The following is a 15,159-nucleotide window of genomic DNA, read 5'->3' as shown; positions in this document are numbered from 1 at the left end:
GAGACCCAACAGGCCAGTCCACTGCAGTGGCTTTCAATGAGGTAAGCCTGGGCTTCAGCAGAAGTCAGCTTGTGAAGAGCCCTGGCAGCTCTGCCAAGAGTTGGATCACTGGAAATGGACCTGCCCTGGAGTCGAAGGATGCCCAGGTCAGAGCCACAGATCTTATTGGCTCTAAGCTGAAAAGCCCTTCACTCAGCCCAACTTCCAAAGTGACCACTGCAGCTGAGGGGATGGTCAAGTAGGGTCAGCAACATTGCAGGCAGAACTGTCAATTTCTTGTTAGAGTTGCCACCTGCCTTTACCTGGCCAGCTCTCCTCCCAGGCCAGCCAAGTAATGAAAGTCAACAGAGTGCCTTCCCCTAGGAGGTTCACACCTCCCTTAGGATATACCCCATGTGAAGAGATAGATAGGTCTGGGCCTCTTAACTTACAAGGCCTAAAGCCCACCAGATTATTATCAAGCCCCTTCTATCAGGTTCTATTTGCCTCTCAATCAGAAAACTTAATTGTAGCTTAGACAGCACCTTTCTTAGCTCCTCTAATAATGACTCTGTCCTTTGTTCTAGACCCTGTCTAGCGTACTTGGGCCTCATTCCTTTGTAATCATAACCTCTACTCTACCACCAATGGCTCTACTCAAACATGTGTGTACTGATGGTCCTCTTCCCCACTTAATGCTGTATAATTGTTCAGACCTGGTTAATGCCACTCTTAGGATCATTGGTTACTATTCTCACTCTGTCTTTTATGACCTTGTCTAAATATGATCAGAGTCGGCAAGCTTGGAAGGCTTCCATAGCCTTGGTGACTCATGACGACAGCCTAGGGTGGTTACTGGTGCCATAAACTAGAGTGTCAATTTGTTGGGTCAACAACAGGAGCCACTGTGCACTTGCTCCTCATGTGGGATCTCTGTCCTTAATGTGCTGTACATTTTGATTTGATGCTATAACTAGTACTCAAACAGTATGTTTCACTTTGTGTGTCTATGTGGGTGCAAACTGTTGAAACCTTTATACTAAATTGATCTTCTGTATATAAAGAGAATTGAAAATGAATCTTGATGCAAATGGAAGGGGAGAGGGAGCGGGAGAGGGGAGGGTTGCGGGTGGGAGGGAAGTTATGGGAGGGGAAAGCCACTGTAATCCATAAGCTGTACACTGGAAATTTATATTCATTAAATAAAAGTTAAAAAAAAATAATAAAAATAAAAAAAAAAGAGAAAAAAAAAAAGATTTAGAGCAGGCAATGGACACAACCCATCTATTGACTTACTTCACACAAAGCATTGCCAATTCTTTCACTTAAGGTATATCTTTTTGTTAATTTTTAAAGAGAAAAAAACACTGCAATAATTCACTCCCAACTGCTTTCAAGAACACTCACTGTGTGTGGAGCAAACTCCAACGTCTAAGTCTGGTGTTGAAGAGCGTCCGTCCTCTTCGCACTCCCTATCTCACCTCTATGTGAGCTCTGTGCTCTACACAGAGGAAAGGATTCCATCTTTCCCCCAAATGTCGTTCCTCTTCCCACATATGGGTCATTGTCCTCACCGGTAATGCCTCCTCCTCTCTCTGTTGGAGTTCCTTACAACACTCTCTCAAATCCTCTTCCTCTAAGGCCTTCATGAAACACTCTAGTACTCAGAGACTTCTCCCTCACTTTGAATTCACTGACACACAATGTCTGTACCTTTCCCTTGACACTTGGCATGTCATCTTGCTTGCTTTCTGCTTTCTTAGTGTTGGGTACACTTTACTCTAACTCAGTAATAGGTTCCTCCAGGATTTTACACATAACTGTGTTTCTAGCATGCACTAAAACCTCTCAAATATAGGTTTTATATAGATTCTTGCTGTTCCATGAGGGCGCAAGCATGTGGTGTTCAAAGACTTTGTGGGGCTGTTTCTAAGTCAAGTTAGCCAGCTTACCCTAAATAACCCATTTAAGAGAAACAGAGGGTCTGAGCCTTCGGATCCTTTCTGTTCTGTTACCAGTACGGTGGGCAGTTCTGTTTCTCTGAGGAAGCATCTTGGATTATGGTAGAATTTAACAGTTCATAGCAAATGTTTTGATGAAATGGTACTTTGCCTAATTCTTTCCTGCTGTTACATGACAACCACCAACCCATCAACTTCTGTGTATGCAGAGAAAACACTTTGTATATACACTGGAGCTGGACATAAGACACATATCTGAAAACTCCCAATCTTGTTTGTTCTCTATACCATTTCTCATATCTCTTTCCCAAGTTGAAATTTTAAAATGTATGACTGCTACTTACTGTAAAGTTTTAACTTATTTATTTATTTGAAAGGCAGCAAGACAGAGATCTTTCACTGGTTCATAGCCCATGTGCCCACAAGAGCTGGGGATGAACCAGGCTAAAGCCACGAGCCTGGAACTTAAGCTTGGTCTACCAAGTGCATGACAGGAACCCACCTATTTGAGCCATTATCTGCTGCTTAGCAGGACTCACACAAGCAAGAAAAAGGAATCAAAAGCAGAGCCAGGAGTCAAACCTGGGCACACCAATAAAGAATGTGAGCATTCCAAGTGGCACCTTAACTGCTGCGCCAAATGTCTGTCCCTGTAACTGTTTGTTTGGGTATTTATTGTGTCTCATGAAAATTAAATGATTATCTCATTGTTGATGATGAAGAAAAATCATACACTGACTCGCTACCTCCCAGTGGGATTTTAGTGATCACATCTACCTTTTCCAAAATGTCACCAGGAACTCGATACCAGTGTAAAGTCATATATTGGCTGATGCAATCATCCATTAATGTATTGCCTTTTATCTTTTCACAACTATTAATGAGCAGTGAAATGCCAACCTGGTGGAAACAGAGGGAGAAGAAAGAGCTGCAAAGACACCGCTCATTCAAAACTGAAGAAGCAGCTCATGAATAATGCAGAGCTATAGGCATACAAATTGCCAGGAGAAGTCATTTCTATTTTTCTTTGATATTTCCATTAGTTCTCTCTATACCATTCAGAAGGCTTCTATTTCCTAGGCCAAGAGTGTACAGTGTGTATCTATATGACCACTCATGTGTATGAAGAATAGCTAAATTCTCTTCATTAAGTGGTGTAACAAATATAGCAGGATACTTTCCCTAAACTAAAATTCTCATAACAGAGATGGGGCATATTGTTGTCCACCCACAGCCTTTCTTCTTTGACATCTGCTTTGTTCCCCACTGCAGAAACCTGGAAGAACCTTGTTCAATGTGTTGTCACAGAGAGAACCCAAGGGCACACGCAATGGAAAGTAGGTCACAGGAAGAAGCAAATCTCACTAATTTCTTCTTTCCTTTTTCAATTGACATATATATGCATATATATATATATATATATATATATATATATGGTGCTTTCTTGGTTTTTTCCACTGATTTCATTATATCTATCTATCTGATCATATGCATATATGTGTATCTACATGATTCATAGAGACAGATAGATAATGACCATTTAAAAAAATCACATACTGTGTGCCAGACCAGTCCATTTTCACTACTCCTGATCTCCTAGCATAACTCAGACAGAATATTCAAATCTAAGAAGGGTTTAGCTCAAGGCACATCTTGTTACTGGTAACTCACAGTAGTAAGGTAACCCTATATATTGACAACTGCCATATGTTACATGCATAGATACATGTGCAGACAGTGAGAATGTTTTTAGAAAACTCATTCCTTTCAATAAAAAAAGCTTTAAGCTATTGATTACTCTCTAACTTTCTGAGCTTTATTTCTGGCTTTACAGGGAAACCAACCTGTAAAAGTTCTCAGGAAACAAAGAAAGTCCCAGTGAAATGAGATCTATCAGTAGAAGCCCAAAGGTGAGCCACTTGAAGATCTACATTTCAGAGTTAAAAAATGTATATTTTGTGTTCATTTTTGACAAAATATCCCTTGTTGCCAACTGTTAATACAGAAACACCACTAGTAAAACAAAACAAAAAAGTAATAATTTATATGTATAAGGCTCTTCAAAAAGTTCATGAAAATGTATATGATGAAAGCATTATGCATGGATTCAGATATTTTTTGAAACCCAAACACATTTTAATTTCGTTTTTCCCACAAACATTGGAAGTCCCCGTGTGTGTGTGTGTGTGTGTGCACGCGTGCGCGCGTGCGCAGAGAGAGAAGGTTAAGGTTCATTAATAGGCTGTGATTTTTTTTCTTCACATCCTCTTCAAAAGCTAAGACCTTAGGTTATATAAGCTCTGTCAGAAGATGGAGCGGATTCCCATTTCTCAGCTCAGTAAGACAATGCCAAACCCTATCAGCGGTTCCACTTACGCTGTCTGAGGAATGATTAACAGTTTTTGGAAAGAGGACAGCACTTTCTCACAAGACCTGGAAGGCCATTTAACACCTTCTTTGTTTGCCCCAGGGCTGGAAAGAGAACACACTGAAACTCTGGGAAAATTTCATGGAGGAGAATTGTTGTTTGGCTTTTTGAAAAAGCACAACCTTAGTGAGTGTCTCCGGAAAGATGACAGTGAGCAGTGTAAATGAAGACTTGAAAGGCTCCAATCGGAAATTCCAACCTTTTCAGGAATTCTCTGTCTGAAAGGCCCATTACTGTAATGAAGGTGGAAGACTGTGTTGATTTCCTCAATGAAACCGAGACAACACAGAGCCTGAGCAAAGGAGGTTAAGACGAGGAGGCTTTGCTTGACCTCGATTCCAAAGGACAAAGTACGAAGACACAACCAGTGTATGCTGTGCTGTCCATGAGAGAATTGGTTTCTTTGAGACCAAGGTGCTTTCTCCTACACATTCTTGAATACAAATGTTTTTCCAAAAGTCCATGGAAAAACATGTATTATGAAGAAAACTGTATGGATCTTGAGATATTGTGTATGGAAATGAACTTATCTTTTAACTCCATTTTTTCAGGGACTTTGTGAGGTACCCCAGTATTCGTAAGAATATGAGTACTTTTATAGTAGTCTAAACTCCACTGTGGTTTCTTGGTCAGTGTACTTTATGTTGATAGCCAGAATAAAGGGTGATGTTAAGGATGACAACAGCTGTGTCTCGCTGAAGTGGTCTCTTCCATTCTTTGTCACAAAGGAAGTGATTCCTTTCCTTCCTCACGCCATCCCATCTTATCTGCAGGCTTCTTCTCCCTTTTTGAGTCCCAGAAAACTCCCTCTATCAGGATCACCCCTCCAGACCCATGGGCCCTGATCTAAACTCCTTCACCGTCTTCACACAGTCCCCTCTGCTTTCTCTCTCCTTTCTCACATTAACACACTTTTGAGTCATGGGGGCCCAAAGGAATTGTAGTTACCAAGCCTATGATGTCCTGAAAATTCTTGGCCAATCCCTACACATACATTACACAACAGCAGCAGAAGCAGGGAAGGCGTGTCCTAAGCCAAGAATGACCAAAAAGTCAGTTTATGTTAGCTGTGATAATTCATAAAGCAAAGTGCTTTGTAGTACTTTGCTTCTTTCAAATACCTCCCATCTCCTATTACAAATAAACAGACACTGATTCTATTAGCCTATATTTTTACTTCAGATTATGGCAAGGCAATATCTATTGTCAAGAAGTAAATAAAATCTTAATCACAGAAAAACTACAAAGAAAAATAAAACAGATTACATTCTCCTCTGTTTAAAGTTTTCTCTGGGTCTGCACACAGAAGTGTATTCCTGGATTATCACATACAACTTCTTTTTAACTTAACTCTCATGTTTTTGGTAAGTGCACGAAATAAACATTTCCATACTCTGAGAAGCCTAAAAATTTGTAGACTATTAAACTTAACAAAAAAAAAAAATAACCACTGAGCATTGTTCTTTACTCCTTCTTCTGTCATAATGTCATCTCATTTGCTATTGAGCCTTAAAAGCTCTCTTGCTTGAAGTCTGCTACTTTCAAAAAAAAAAAAAAAAAAAGCAGGAAGTTCTTCAGGGAAGAGAATTTACTTGACATTTCAGAGGAATGAAGGTAAACCCAGGTCACTGTGGAGAACCAGCTGTTGAATAAAGCATAGATTTGTCACAGATGCAGAGAAAATTGTAGAGATATATCTTGGGGACAGATACTGCACATCAATTTAAGACGAAGTTGGTTTATGAACTAGAGAAATTATAAAGAAATTAATTATGACATGCTTTTACAAAATAGTGCTGGAGTAGGCATTTGGAGGAGTGGTTAAGATGCCCATATCAGAATAACTGAGCTTCATTCCTGGCTCCGACTCCTGACTCCAGCTTCTTACTAATGCAGACTGAGAGGCAGAAGTGATGGCTAAGTAGTTGGTTTCCTGTGACTCACAAGGGAGACCTGAATTGAATTCCTGGCTCCCATCTTATAGCTCATTAGGCATCAAGGACACCTCTCTCTTTCTTTCTCTCTCTCTCTCTCAAATTTTTAAAACTTTTAAAGTAAATATGCAAAGGACCAAAAACTACAAATAATCTATAGCAATAATCTCTTTATATGATTTATGTAATTTTATATTTCTATTTAACTCCTAGCTAAGGAACCAGCCCTAGAGTACTGTATTGGTCAGCTTTCATTATTTTAACTAAAATGTCTGGGAGAAGAAAAGTTACAAAGGAAAAGTTTCACTTTCCCTTACAGATGTGGAGGCTTACAGTCTAACATCCTGTAGTCTCATTAGTCTGACATCTGGGGGAAGCTTTATAAGGCAAGGATCACATGGTGATCTAAGAAGAAAGAAGGGAGAGGGAGAGGGGGAGAGAGAGAGAGAGAGAGAGAGCGAGCACAAAAGAGAGAGAGAGAGAGAAGCACAGCCAGGGCATACTCAGCTTTTGTAACCACCCCCATCAAGAGAACTACCTGTAAGGATTCAGGATTTAGGACTAAAGACCTCCCACTGGGTTCACCTCTTAGATGCCATAACTAGGTCACGTCTCCACCCTTAATTCATTAACCACTAACATAAGACTTTGGAAAACAAGCTCCAAATACATGGAATTTTGGTGGATACCCAAACTATCATCCAAACTATAATGAGCATTGGGAAAATAAATTCATGTAAACATCTTTTAAAATTTTTCTTTTTGGTAAAAATCCCAGAATAATCTTAAGGATTTGTCTTAGTGTTTCTTTCTTCTGGAAAATTTAATAGAACCTTGACGATCGTGAGGACAAGGCAGTAATAAGAAAAAACAGTGCCTGCATGAGAGATTAGGTGGGAGAGGTACATTGAGTGAGGTGCAACTGTGGCCAACCTTGAATGAGTTCTTATAAAAAACCATCAGTGTAGGCCGGCGCCGCGGCTCATTTGGCTAATCCTCCGCCTGCAGCACCGGCACCCCAGGTTCTAGTCCCGGCTGGGGCGCCGGATTCTGTCCTGGTTGCTCCTCTTCCAGTCTAGCTCTCTGCTGTGGCCCAGGAAGGCAGTGAAGAATGGCCCAAGTGCTTGGGCCCTGCACCTACATGGGAGACCGGGAGGAAGCACCTGGCTCCTAGCTTTGGTTCCATGCAGCGTGCCAACCGTAGCGGCCATTTGGGGGGTGAACCAATGGAAAAGGAAGACCTTTCTCTCTGTCTCTCTCTCTCAGTATAACTCTGCCTGTCCAAAAAAAAAAACATCAGTGTATATGTGTGTATGTATGTGTGTGCATATATATTTGAGGAGATGGTTAACTCTGGATACAAATTTTTAATCATATTCATGTAGAATGTTTATATTACAGAATCCTACATTTCATTTCTGTGAATGTTAAAAATATAGTAAGTGATGTACATTTTAACAAGAACACACTGAAAAATGAGCAAACTGAGACTTTTCCTCAAAGTATCATCCTTTCACACTTTATCAGTTCTTTCTTCATTATGTTTTCTAACCATCCATGTCACCTTTACCAGGACAATTGCTATTTATCACCATATTCCTTTTAATTAAGTAGGTCTTCCCTGAATTCCCACTCTAAAATAGGTAGCCAAGTTATTTGTTCCCACCTTGCTCTGGAATTCCTTCCCCAACATTCATCCCAGATCACATTATTTGTTTAAGTGTCTTTCCCCATAGTCTAAGTTCCAAGGGCAAAAACATATCTGTCTCGTGAACTGTGGCATCTCCAGAAATCTCCATAATATTTTCAATTACTCAAATATTTATGTTACAGAAAAATTTATCAGACCATTTAAGAGAAGTACATTCTCAATAACTTGATGATTAAAAGCATAATGGAAACCATATTTTCAAATTTCCCAGAAATGCCATGTAGGTGAATGCAACAAATTTGAACTCTTGATTTATTCAACATCTTTGTTTGCTTTCACTATCAATTTTTGTTTTATGTTCCAGTCTTATCTTTCTTTTCTTCCTTCTGGAACTCCATTTCCATAGCAGTCAGTGTCCTCTTACCACAAGGCCACAACAACCATGAAGGGAAACTGGATGTTCACAGTCACAACAACAATTATTGCTCAATAACTGTGTTTCTTCTTGAAGAGGTCACAACTATTCCCTGTCCAGGCCAGGTACAACATCCCCAACATTGTTTATCTGAAACAAGATCACGTCATGCCTACCAGTTCCAAAGCAAACATCCAAGTACATTACTGCTACATTTCAGAAGTCACTAGAGCATCATTTTAACCACTTACTATTCCTGGAATTTTGGGGTTCCCAAATGATCCAATGTTAGTGTGCTATTGTTGTTGTCACCTTAACTGGGTTAATAATTCTCCAAAGTCTTGAATGTTAAAAGAAAAAGTTGCTCGATTTCTGAGCAATGATTTTCAAGAATTTTTTTAACAAAAGACTGAGAAAAATATTCTGAAAGCATGATTTCTGAAGTGCCTCAAAGAGGTGGGAATTGTGGTACAGTGAGTTAATCTGCTGCTTGCAACGACTGCATTCCATATTAAGGTACTGGTTTCAGTCCTGGCTCCTTCAGTTCCAACCCAGCTCCCTGCTAATGCACCTAGGAAAGCAAAAGATGATGGACCAACTGCTTGGGTCCTTGTCACCCACATGGGATACTTGGATGGGGTTCCTGGCTTCTGTCTTCAGCTTGGTCCAGCCATAGCATTTGTAAGCATTTGGGGAGTGAAATAGTGGACAAAGACTCTCTCTCTCTCTCTCTTTCTCTTTCTCTCTCTCTCTCTCCCTCTGCCTCTCACATAAAGAAAAAAAAATAATATGAAAGCAATGAAGAGCCCCCAGTGCAAGCTGAAATAACCCTGTCATGATAAAGCCTGAGTGATTCATTAACGATTCAAACGATCAGCCAACCAAAAACAGAGACAAAAGACATCCATGATAATTGTTTTCTTGAATCAAGATCATCTAGAGAGAAAAAAAAAAAACTGATGTAAAAAATGTAGGATACACTTTATAATTAGACTTTAGGGGGTACAAAACCTACAGAAGTAACTTGTACCAAAAATTATCACTGTTGATCTTACTTGCTATGTATTTTACTAGGTAATGGAAAAATATATATACACATTTATGGATTCCCTAGTAGGCTGGCTATTTGACAGTTTTTAAGTTGTATTTATTTTTGAAAATTGGAGAGTATTATATTAAAAACATTAAAAGGCAAATCACAACCAATGTGAATATCATATATATACACACGTATATATGGCAAAGAATATCATATGTATGAGTTTTATCTAGAATATGTAATATATATTTATGTACAAATATATCAATAATTCCTAAAATTTCATGCTAAAATAGAGTTGATACTAAAAAATTTTTTAAATAAATTTTAGAAATGAAGAAAATATTCAAACAGGCACTTTACCAAAGAAGATATTTGAATGGCTCACAAACATCTGAAAGGGCATTTCAAATCAAGAATTGCAAACTAAAACCACAAAGAAGTTTCTGCACAGCAAATGAAGCACTCAACCAAGTGAAGAGGCAACCGACAAAATGGGAAAAAATATTTTTAAATTATACACCTGATAAAAGATTAAGATGAAGAACATATGAGGAGCTCAAGAAACTCAACAACAAAGCAAACAATCCTGTTAAGACATGGGCTAAAGAAATGAGCAGAAGTTTTCAAAGGATGAAATACAAATGGCCAATGGACACATGAAAGATGCTCAGGATCACTAGTCATCAGGGAAATGCAAATCAAAACCACAAAGAGGTTTTACCTCACCCCAGTTAGAATAGCTCTTCTACAGAAATACAAAGTAACAAATGCTGGTGAGTATGTGGAGGAAAAGGGACCTGAATACACTGTTGGTAGCAATGTAAACTAGTACAACCATTATGGAAGACAATATGGAGATTCTTCAGAAATCTGAAAATAGATCTACTGTATGACCAAGTCATTCCACTCCTGAGAATTTACCAAAGAAAATGAAATTAGCACATGAGAGAATTATCTGTGCCCCCATGTTTATAGCAGCTTAATTTACAATAGCTAAGATATGGAATCAACCCAGATGCCTAGATTAAAAAATGCAATGAAATACTACTTAGCCATAAAAAAGAATGAAATCCTGTCTTTCACAACAAAATGGATACAACTGGAACCCATAATGCTTAGTGAATATGCCAGTCCCCAAAAGACAAATACAATTTGTTCTCCCTTATTTATGGTAACTAATATAAAGAGTATAAAAATGTAATGTATATGAGTGAAACTAACATCTTGAAATTTGATTATTGTTTATAGCCATTATGTATACTCCTGAGGAATACTGTCTTTCTATTTACTACTTGTTGAATTCTTTATTTTTTGGAGGATTAAGCTTGTGATTATAAATAAATTGAAAGTAAAAAAATAAAAAAGTAGTAGAGAAAGTGGGAGGATGGGAGGGCAAGGAGTATCATTATGTTCTTAAAACTGTATATATGAAATACAGGAAATCTATTCCACTTATATAAAATAAAAAATCCACAATGAGGCATTACCACACACATAGTGGAATGCTAAGTTGTAAACATGAACAGAACCAAGTGCTGGTATGCATGAGAAACTCTCGTATGCTCTCAGTAACAGTGTAAAATGGTACAACCACTTAGGAAAATTGCTTGGTAGTTTCTAATAAAGTTAAATTTAAGTACACATTCCATTCTAGGTATGTCAGCAAAAATAAATAAATATATATGTCCTAAAAAGACTTGAACAAGAATGTTCTGAGAGGAATTATTCATAACAGCCTAAAACTGCAGCATCAATAAACTTCTGTCAATAGGAGAGCGGACTTGAATGATATCCACACTGTTGTGTATCTCAGAAGCTCAAACCAACTTGTTGGTAGTATCACTAGCTCATTCTTTTTTGTTCCTGCATAGTAATATATTGCACAATTATAATAAAAATGCTACTGACATACTTCTCAAACTCCAAATAGCTACCAAACCCTGTATTAATATCCTAGGTTTGCTACTATAATTTGTAACTTTCTTTAGTAATTGAAAAATGGCATTGATAATAGCACTAATATCTTTCCTATGTGATACCAAAGGTCCTTAGGATCTACATGGAAGACCTGTATGTCTTTTTCATTAGTTGCATTACTATGATGAGTCAACAGAATTATGATATATTTTAATACCCAAAATTCCAGTTGTTTCTGACCTGGGTAAGACATAGCAGAACTCACAAAACTAAAAATCGTGAGTTAAGGTGATCATTTTTAATGATCATTAAATTGAGAATTAGAGTGATCATCTCTTAGTAATCATTTTTAATCATCAATAACCCATAAAATCAACAAATATTGCCAACAGGTTAACCACCCTTAAAGATTTCTTGAAAATTATAATGGAACCGTTTAAATGTCCCTGCAAAGTCCTCTCCATTTCTCTGATAGGCGTCCACATTCTACTAATGACCATATTTATAGTCTGAAGATAAATAAGACTGTAGTCCCCTTCAATACCTTTATTTAATTCTATTTACCTAATGACTGATAAAAATAAATACTAAGAAACATTTTATTTTTGCCTTCTAGGTAGCAAGCTTGATGCCACTCAGTCAATGACACAACACCGCTTTTCCACACCCCAAACCAGCCACGTGCAGTTCAGTCACTCACACGTTGCACTTGGGCCATTTTGTGGCTGTTAATTTTGAATATACTTCACCTATTTCCTATGCCATTTCTGTATTTGTCATCTGTGTTGTTTCAATTGAATTACACAATTCATGAGTGCTAGGTGACATGTTCTTTGTTTTGTTGGAAAGAAAATAACCCATCACATATGGAATAGGAGCTCAATATTAATTGATAACAGTGATTATCTTAATTATAACTTCTACACCATGAAAACTGATTTAGGTGATCAATATTATATTCGTTAATCAGGGCTGTTCTAGCCTATGGAACCGATAAAGTAGTCACTCAGTGGGAAAGAAGTGTTAAGACCTTTTTGTTAGCAGTTTGGAAAATAATCAAGGATGTAAATATAAATTCCAAAATAGCTAATAAACAAAGCCTTGTTGTATAGCTAGTATTTAGTATCCAAAATAGAGTTAGAAGTATTTCACCAAAACATTCTCTATTGAAATGACCCATGGGAGAGTGAACCCCATAAACTAACCTTTAAGCAAATCCTTATGTTAACCCCTTAAGTTAACTTCGTATCTGACATTCACAGGTTAGTGTGAATCACCTCAATTGAAGAATGTTCCTCTATGGATGAGTGCTTACCAGCTGTGATGCCATTTAGATACCCAAGGTCCCACCGCTCCACACTGGAGTACCTGAGTTCAATTCCTGCCAACAGCTTCCTTCTACCACAGGTCTTGGGAGGTAGCAATGATGGCTCAGATAGCCGAGTCCCTGCCACCTACATGGAAAACCTGGATCAAGTTCCCAGCCATCAAACTGTGGGTGGTTGTTGGCATTTGGGAATGAACCAGTAAATGGGAGTTCCCTCTTTTTCTCTCTCTGTCATCTCTCTTGTTCCCTATGCCTCTAAAATAAACAAAGTTTGGGACCAGTGTTGCGGCATAGCAGGTTCAGCTGCTGCAGGTGATGCCAGCATCCCACATGAACACATTTGAGTACACACTGCTCTGCTTCCTATCCAGTTCCCTGCTAATGTGCCTGGGAAAGCAAAGGAAGGCAGCTCAAGTGCTTGGGCCCAACCACTCATATGGAAGACCCAGATGAAGTTTCAGGCTCCTGGCTTTGGCTTTGCTCAGCTCTGGCCATTGTATCATTTGGGGAGTGAACCAACTGATGGAGGATCTCATTCTTTGTGTGTGTATGTGTGTGTGTGTCCTCTCTCTCTCCCTCTCCCTCTCTCTCTCTCTGTAACTCTGCCTTTCAAACAAGTAAATTAATCTTTTTAATAAATGTTCCCTAAATATTACATGAGAAAAATCTTTGTCATGGGAATTCTAGCTTGGACACAGAAGAGGGGAAAGAGGAACCAGGGCCAACAAGTGACTTTTGAGTGAAGTGGGTCTGGGTGCACAGGTTTGTGGAAATCTCACAGCAACAAGGAACCAGCATGGGGGCTCATTTCCTGAGGGAGGAGCTGACACCAAGAGGGAGGTGGGGAGGAGTCCCAGGACACAAGGATATCTTGGGATATATTTTAAGTTGAAAGACCAGAACAAAGGATAGTGCCTGTGGTGCTAATTATTTTTTTTTTCATGTTTTCATACACAGAGAATTCTTAGAAATAGAAATGTAAATACTTGGTCTTATTGGAGAACAAAAAGACAAAAATGTTTCTGAAGTTAATTGGGCACTGTGAATGAAAAAACTGGAAATGTACATTTATTTTGATGTAGATATGCAAATGTTAGGATTTTCTCCTGAGAAAATAACCAAGCAAATATATCAAATTTTTATATATTCACAAAAAATAATGCTTCAGTGTTATTCATGATATCAAAAAGATTAAATGTCCTGAATATTTATCAGTAGAGAATTGGTTGAATAAATATCAAATATCCAAATAGCCATACCCACTAAATAATCAAATATCCAAATACTCATACCCACTAAAAAGGATGGTGTAGTTCTGTATTTATTGACATGGAAATAAATGTTCCTGATATTTTCAGTGAAGAGAATATATTTACAAAGTAGCATGTAGAGTGGGATCCAGAAATTTACATATGTATAGACAACAAAAGGCTTGAAAAATATCCACTCCTGAGTGATTATAACTGAAATGGTATTGGCTATTTTTTGTTTTTGTTTTTGGATGTTTTTCATCCTTTCCTTCATAATAGGAAAAATAGACACCAAAATAAATATTAATTGTTGCAATTAAAAACATAAAAATCAGAATATTTTAACTCCATACTCCGAATGTGGTAGGAACTGAATTATCTACGGGTTAGTTGTTTGGCTTTTTTTTTTAAGATTTATTTATTTATTTGAAAGCAGAGTTACAGAGAGAGAGGGAGACACACACACACCACAGAGAGAGAGAGAGAGAGAGAGAGAGAGAGAGAGAGAGAGAGAGACTGGGAGAGATCTTCCATCTGATGGTTCATTCCCCAAATGGTCCATCCAGGTCTGGGCCAGGTTGAAGCCAGAAGCCAAATGCTTCATCCAAGTCTCCCACCTGACTGGCTGGAGCTATTCTCTGCTGTTTTCTCAGGTGCATTAACAGGGAGCTGGATCAGAAGTGGAGCAGCTGGGACTTGAGACAGCACCCACATGGAATGCCAACATCACAGGTGGTGGCTTAACATACAGCACCACACTGCTGGCCCCAGTTTGTTTTCTTGCAAAGGTGGTGCTAAATGGATGCAGGCATGAAGTTGAAGGAGTTACAGAGAGTGATGCAGTTAAATCCTAAAGCTGATTCTCTTTTGATGGTGGCAGCAAAAGGATTCGTATTCTGCCTTCTTTAATTGCTATGAAGATATTTACTTTGTGGAGCTCCAGTTACTCTCTTCAATTTGCTTCAGAGTGACACCACACCACAGTTTATAAGCACTGTCCTACATCCCGCTGGAGACCCCCAACAATCCTTTGTGAACCTTGCGATCACTGCTCTCTATTCAGATAAAGACACTGAAGTAGAGAGGAAAGAGTGATAGATCAAAAGTCACAGATTTTGTACACTGAAGAAAGCAAGGCCAGCAGCTATAATAAAAAAGCAACAGCATTTCAGTAACTTTATACAACAATTCTTACCTTTCAATCGTCTTACAACCCCCTACAGGTGTTTCTGGTTGGTGGGGGTCATCTATGAGG

The sequence above is a fragment of the Lepus europaeus genome, chromosome 9, assembly GCF_033115175.1.
Source record: "Lepus europaeus isolate LE1 chromosome 9, mLepTim1.pri, whole genome shotgun sequence".
In the NCBI taxonomy this organism is placed as follows: Eukaryota; Metazoa; Chordata; class Mammalia; order Lagomorpha; family Leporidae; genus Lepus; species Lepus europaeus.
This window is presented reverse-complemented; position numbering follows the sequence as displayed.